Here is an 8,043-nt window from a genome sequence, read left to right as displayed (position 1 = left end):
TGCTCAGCACTTGAAATTTTGAGCCCTGCACTATAATATTGACACTTGTTTCAAAGACATAAAAATTCCAGTCCCTTATGAATTACAGCCTGTGGCCAGCTTGTCAGTACCACAAGGTACTGAAGTTATCAATAATACATACATTGTATAAACTTAAAGTGAAATGAATGAAAATGAAAGTGTCAAAATATCAAAATGTATATTTCTAGATACCTGTGGTCTTGTTGTATAGGGTGGTACACAATGGAAATCATGATAAGATGATGTGCACATTCTGCTGTAATTTCAAAGTAGAACTAGGACCAAAACTTTTTTTAATTTTGAATAGGGTAAGGGAGGGTTCTAGCCCCTTCAGGTCCTCCTCTGTAACAGATTCTCGTCATTAGAGGGAGGGGCCAAATCCTGTTTGAATGATGACATTTCTTGTTTCAGGGAGGCCAGGTCACGTCCTGGGTGAGTTCCCTTAACGCTGTATGAATGGCTGGCAGAGGTGAAGTCGTCAGCGCCTCCTTTTCCCTCCAACTCAAGTTTATGACTTGATATCAGAGGGTCCCAACCCCATCAAGAAACGGCTTCACCGTAACCTGTTGAGACCCTGTGAGCTAAGTGGTGATTGTTTTTTCAAACCTGCCAGAGATCGGTAGGTCTCGGAGTCCATGGATGTTCCACTACTACAAGAAGTTCCAGACAAATGGTACCTGCCTCCTCTCGTGCTAAGCCCTCCAGACTCAGATTACAAAAGCCCCAGTATAGTGTGTACCTGCCTCGTCTCGTACTAGGGCCTCTAGACTCAGATGACAGAAGCCCCAGTACAGTGTGTACCTTCCTCCTCTTGTGCTAGGGACTCTAGACTCAGATGACAAAAGCTCCAGTACAGTGTCTTCGGACAGTCCAGAGGTCCCTACAGGCCCAACTGACCATCTAGACTCTTGAGGAGCCAGCCTCGGGCTTGGGTGAAGGAAGTGTGACTGGTCCTAATGACTCTCATCTACTTGAGGCTTCAGAACTATTGGAAAGGATGACTATGCAAATAGAGGCTCTACATTGAACACTAAAGCCTGCCTTCCATAGTACTCTGATTATTTTGTTTGAAATGTTGTTGCCATTGCCTTAACCACGTATATTACAGTGTCATGTTGTTCTTCCTGTGCTATGCTGAGGACAGCATCTGTCAAAGGGGAGGGGAATGTAGGCATGTGTAGTCCGCTTTCCCCAATGCAGGTAGCGCTGGACCGCAGTGGCATTGCATGGGGGGGGGGTCAAGAGGAACATGGTTCCTCTATGGTTTCCTGCGTCACTGAGGTAGCTGATTGGATGCTAGCACCCCATGTGACTCTGGCGGCCCTCTTGGGTCAGGCAGAGTCTATTTTAAGACCCTGGCTCCCGGGTTTTGCATGCATTTTCACGTGTGGGGGGCATCTGGGGGAAGTTTTCTTAATGTGCCTTAAATGCACATTACACACGTCAAAAAACGTGCGTTAACACCGTAGGCAGCATTGGTTTGCATTAGTGTCAGCATTAGAATTTTTTGCAAGTGTGAATGTAGCCTTGCTGCAACTGTTCAAGCACCCCTTTTGCTGACCAGCTTAGTCTGCATGTAAATGGAAATAAATAAATAAGCACATTCAAATTAAGGAAATAAATTAAAGGGGTTGTAAAGGTTTCTATTTTTTTTTTAATAAAAATAAACTTGTTATACTTACCTGCTCTGTGCAAAACCCTTGCCCCATTCCTCCTCTTCTGGGGTGCCCCGCTGGCGCTCCTGGCTCCTCCCCCCCTCATTGGGTGCCCCTACGGAAAGATGCTTTTGACACAGACAGCAGGACTCGGCCCCGCACCCCCCCCCCCCCCCCCTCCGCTCCTGTGTCACTGGATTTGATTAACAGCAGCAGGTGCTTGTGCTTATCGTGCTTATTACTGGGTCGGATCGGGCTTATGTAAGAAAAAAGGAGGGGGGGTCTGGTCTGGGGCAGCTGCAGCAAAGAAGGTTTTTCACCTTACCTTAATGCATAGAATGCATTAAGGTGAAAAACCTTGAGACTTTATAATCACTTTAACCTCCCTGTTGGTCTGTTTATGTCAGAATTTTTGTGCTATAAGCGGTACATTGTTTTGCATGGAAATATGCAGAGATGTATAGTAACTAAGTAGAACTACTTCACTACTCTACTTAAGTACCGAAACGCGGTATCTGTACTTTCCTAGAGTAGAATTTTTTTCTCCTACCTCCACTTTTACTTCACTACATTTTTTCGATGATTTCAATACTTGTACTCCAATATTTTTTTTTTGTGCTGCATAGTTACTCGTTACTATTATAAAAATTACCACTGCCAGAACAGTAGATGGCAGGTTTCATGAAGCTCAAAACATGTGTATTATCAGCGCATACGAAAATAAATGCTACTGTATGTATAAATAAAAGCTGCATTTGAAATAATAAAAAACAATATGATGTTCAAACTTTTGACTTCTTTCTTTAATAACTACATAACACAGTACTTGTACTTTTACTTTCAGTACTTGAGTAGCAATTTTTTTTTTTCAAAACTACTGGTACTTTTACTTTCAGCACTTGAGTAGCAAAATTTTTAAAAAAATACTTGCAATACTTAAGTACAAAAAATGTTGAATACTTTAGTACTTCTACTCAAGTCACTTTTTGAATGAGCACTTCCACTTCTACTCAAGTCACTTTTTGATCGAGCACTTGTACTTTTACTCAAGTATGGGTTTCGAGTACTTTATACAACTCTGGAAATATGTTATTTTATATTTTAGGCCTGTAATTCTTAGGAATAACCCACCTAAATCTGTCCAAACAAGAGTCTAGTAGACATCCCGGGTATGATAAAGTTTGAAACACGAAACCATAAATTATAATATAATAATAAATTTCATCATATTCTTCATTGTTTTCGAAGTGGAGATATTGCAATATGAGGGAGAATCTGTACCCTAACATGATAGTGCCAAAGAACGGAGTGGCAAGTAATGTATTGGTTGTCCTATATTACTTCTGCAGGGGTTTTCCCACCACTCCCTGAAGAATTATTAGGCCCAGCAATTTCCAAATGTCATCTTTGGTCACTGGTTCCCACTTTCTGCATCTTGCAAACTTCCGATGCGTAGCCAATTGTTGCTCTCTGTACCAGTTGGTCTCGGTAACTATTTTTTCAATAACCTCATCGGTCAGAAATAATTGTAGGTATGCCAAGGGGTTGTCATGGTCAACGTCAACCTTCATACCAGGTGCTCCAGTAAATGGGAATCTTGGGGGTGCTGCCTGATCCGTACCGCAGTCAATAAAGCACCAAGTCCTCACATCGCTGAGCTCAGTCGCAGAATCTTCGCTGTTGTCACTTTCCGTACCTGATGACGAATTTTCCCACGAATTGCTATCGCTCTGTTCTTCAAATATTTCTGATTCACCGTGGCTGTTTTCCAGTTCGTCCAAAAGTATTTTTGAGCTAAAAGAACGCTTTTTGGACGCCATGGACGTTATCAATTTTCCAGGCATAAAGTACCACGGCGCTCGCAGGGAAGGGAACCGGAAGAAAGTGTCGGCATCGGCTGAACACACAGCGAGAGGACAGCGGGAGGACAGCTGGAGGATGGCTGGGGAGGATGGCGGGGGAACGCAGGGGAAGGTGAGTATCATTCTGGGGTAATCCCGAGTGTGGCTCGGGGTTACCGCTTTTGGCACTGAATATTACCCCGTGCCACACTCGGGAATACCGCTAGGAAGGTTATTAAACTATATACTATCATTATGTAGCACTGCCCCGGGAAGGACTGCTTGATATTCACTCTGTGGGTTCCCCCTGGTTACCAGCACATGGCTATAAGAAAAGACATCCCCTTAATTCTCCTTGGCTCACACTCCAATAATCAGTCCAGGGGTATTTGGTTGTTTTGTGGTTTATTTTAAAATGGGGGATAGGAGAAGGAAATAGTGGGATACTCCAACTTTAACTTTTTACAGTGATTGAAGATTCCTATCTTCTCTGCTTTACTATAGATTTGAAACAGCCAGGCTGTTGATTCATCCTGCCACTTCGTATGAATGTGGATTAAGCCTCTTGTCCTTAAGATGACTTGGTGACCAACTAGTTATCTTCGGGACACTCTCCCTAGTATCCTCTCTCTCTTCTTTGGCTGAGACCCATCCACTGACTGTTCTTCCAGCAGGGGTGGCTCCCCTCAGGTCAGGTCCCTTGACACAAGTCCCTGTACTCACAATACTGCAGTCCCAGGGTCTCCAGTGTCTCCCCTCTCAGTCAGCTCTCCTGGACCTCTAGGTTCAGCTCCTGTCCACCACTCCTCTGGCCCTCAGGACGACTTCCTGTGACCGCATGGCACCTCCAAAGAGGAAGAGGCAGCTGCCCCCTCCCTCTGGGACTCCACTCTCCAGCCAAAGACCCTGCAGCACATGTGCTCCTGGCTTTTATACAGTATCCCAGAATGCACCGAGACGACCTGCCCTCTGCCAATCACCAGGACTGTATCAAAAGCCTATGCACCCATTCATCAGGTTTCCTCCCACTGTCCAACATGCCTCCCTATTGGACCTGTATGAAACACTCTCTAGACTGACTGAATCGCATGTTGAGCACAATGAGCAGACCTCACTAACAGATCCTGCCCTCTGGTAAGCAGAAAGCAATATAGTTGTCATGGACTTGCAATAGTTTGGCAAGCTTACCTGTCCCATCATGTCTGTATTAGAGGTCAGACTGCGCTTCTGGTTCCTTTTTATCACCTCTCCTTCCTGTTCCTGCCCCACCCAGGTCATCACAGGAAGTCTATATTAACCAGTGCACTGCAAGTCTGCTTTGCTGTTCAACAGTGTTAGTTTCCTGTTTCCCGTGTGCTTGAACTACTCTTCTGTGTACCGAAGAGTAGACTTGTCTCTGACTATTCCTGTTTGCCTGTTACCCTGACCTTTAGCCTGTCCCTTGACTACCCTTGTCTGCCTGTTACCCCGACCTCGGCTTACCCATCACCATTCTGTGTGTCCTGAGTGGCTGCTTCCCTTCTATCCCTACGGAGCGTGACCGGGGGGACCCCAGGGGCCATGACCTGGGCCCAGCTGCAGCCAAGTCCATCCTCACCACTAGAGGCTCTGGTGAACACCTGCTGGGTCTTAGACTCCGCGCCCTGGGGAATCTTGGGCTCACGTTCCGGTCCATCCGCAGCAGTCTGCTATTGGGTTCACTACCTTGCGCTGCACCCCTGCCTCCAACAGGGTGCAGTTGTCACCTGGCCACAGGTGACCTGACAGTTTGAACAGCCATGAACCCGGCCGACGTGCCGCACCCTCCAGATGATCCATTACAGGGCTTAGTTCGCAGACTCGAGACGCAAGAAGCTAATCAGACTCAGGTGATGCGATTCCTACAGGATCTGGCTTCCCGCTTTGAACAGCTTCAGACCTCGTTGGGAACCCCGAATCCGCAACCCCAAGAGCAACCAGTGGTTGGGCCGGTCGCGCCGGTCGCAGATTCGCATTCGCTGCAACTACCTCCTCCAATCCCTTTTTCTGGAGACTCCAAGGCCTGCAGGGGGTTTCTTAGCCAATGCACCATCCATTTTGAGCTTCAGCCGCAAAACTTCCGGTCAGATCGGGCAAAGGTAGCCTGTATTATTTCCCTCCTTTCCGGTGAAGCTCTAGCCTGGGCTGACCCCCTATGGGACAAGTTTCCAACCTGTCCGACTTCTTAAACCTCTTTCGTAACATCTTCGAGGAGCCGACTCGGGTTTCTTCAGCGGCAAGTGCTCTTTTACATCTCCGCTAAGAATCCCGTTCAGTGGGACAATATGCTCTCCAGTTCCGTATCCTCTCTGAATTGAGCTGGAACAATGAGGCCCTGGTCGCTACCTTTTTGCATGGTCTCTCTGACCGAGTGAAGGACGAATTAGCGGGAAGAACCATTCCCGTCGGTCTGGACGATGTCATCTCCTTATGCAACCAGATCGATATTAGTTTTCAGGAGAGGTCCATAGAAAAAAAACGCCAAAACTCCCTAGGTCCTAGCTAGTCTGAGCTCCCCTCAAATCTTTCCGCGGAGCATCCTCTGCCTGTTGAGGAACCTATGCAGCTGGGCCGGACCAGACTATCCCCCGAAGAACATGCTAGACGCAGAACTTTGGGCTTATGCCTCTATTGTGGAGGCAAGATCCACTTTCGTGACTCCTGTTCACTTCGCCCGGGAAACGTTCGGTTAATACATTTAGAAGGTGGAATATTGAACCCAGAAGCATCGCCTTCCCGTCTTCTTCTTCCGGTGTCCCTTCATGTAAGCACTTCTCCCCAATCAACCCTTGCTTATCTGGATTTCGGGGCAACTTTATGGACTGGAGAACTGCTTCTTCTATGTAGCTCGCCCTTTCACCCCTTTCTACACCGTTAGTAGTTTTGGCAATTGATGGCACTGTTCTTCCAGGGGGCCCTATTCGCTTCCAGACACCACCTATTAGGATGTCGGTGGGGATTCTCCAGCAGGAGCGGATATCCTTTCTCATCCTACCCAAAGCCTCTACTCCCATTGTATTGGGCCTTCCTTGGCTAAAGCTCCACTCTCCCCATGTGGACTGGGTCTCTGGGCAGATCCTGGCTTGGGGCCCCTCATGTCTCTCGTCATGCCTTTCCAAGATGACTCCAAAGGAGAGACTTCCGGTTGCTACCACATCGGTATCTTCTGACCTTCCCGCTGCATACAGCGATTACCGGGATGCGTTTTGTAAGAAATCAGATGAGGTGATTCTTCCCCACAGGTCCTTTGACACTTTGGACAGTGAACCTAGCCTGAACCTGAGCCGATTGCCCCAACTTCATGCATTGTTGCCCATTCTACCACCCTGGATATAAAAATTCCTCCTGGTAAGACCTTTGTCCCCACTGAGCTAAGAGCTAAGATTCTCCATTGGGGACATGATTTCAAGGTGGCGGGCCACGCGGGTTTTCTCCGGTCCTTCTTGCTCATCAGCCCTCACTACTGGTGGCCTAATCTCCGCTCGGAGGTCAAAGACTATGTCAAGGCTTGTCATGTCTGTGCTCAGTCTCAATCCTCCACACAAGCTCCTGCTGGTCTCCTCATGCCTTTGCCCATTCCTAAGGAATACGAGGTCAGTCAAGTTCTGGATTCCCGACTCTGTAGAGGCATTCTTCAGTACCTTGTTCATTGGAAAGGCTTTGGTCCTGAGGAGAGGTCTTGGGTTCCTGCATCGGAGGTCTTTGAACCTTGTCTGTTAAAAAGGTTTCATCTGAAGTTTCCCTCTAAACCCGGGCCCAGGCGGGGTAGGGGGAGGCCTCGTAAAAGGGGCGGTACTGTCATGGACTTGCAATAGTTTGGCAAGCTTACCTGTCCCATCATGTCTGTATTAGAGGTCAGACTGCACTTCTGGTTCCCCACCCAGGTCATCACAGGAAGTCTATATTAACCAGTGCACTGCAAGTCTGCTTTGCTGTTCAACAGTGTTAGTTTCCTGTTTCCTGTTTGCCGTGTGCTTGAACTACTCTTCTGTGTACCGACTTTGGCTTGTCTCTGACTATTCCTGTTTGCCTGTTACCCTGACCTTTAGCCTGTCCCTTGACTACCCTTGTCTGCCTGTTACCCCGACCTTGGCTTACCCATCACCATTCTGTGTGTCCTGAGTGGCTGCTTCCCTTCTCTCCCTACGGAGCGTGACCTGGGGGACCCCAGGGGCCGCGACCTGGGCCCAGCTGCAGCCAAGTCCATCCTCACCACTAGAGGCTCTGGTGAACACCTGCTGGGTCTTAGACTTCGCGCCCTGGGGAATCTTGGGCTCACGTTCCGGTCCATCCGCAGCAGTCTGCTATTGGGTTCACTACCTTATGCTGCGCCCCTGCCTCCAACAGGGTGCAGTTGTCACCTGGCCACAGGTGACCTGACAATAGTTTTACCTGCAGCCCCTCTGGTAAGCAGGCAGAGCTCAAAACTATACTCTCTCCCTAGCACCCACCTAGGAGAGTGCTACAATTATTAGGTCTATTTATTAAAAAAATAAATAAATAAATAA

This window comes from Pelophylax lessonae, assembly GCF_965119305.1.
Source record: "Pelophylax lessonae genome assembly, chromosome: 3".
Classification (NCBI taxonomy): domain Eukaryota; kingdom Metazoa; phylum Chordata; class Amphibia; order Anura; family Ranidae; genus Pelophylax; species Pelophylax lessonae.
The sequence above is the reverse complement of the archived record's forward strand: the minus strand, read 5'-3'. Positions refer to the sequence as shown.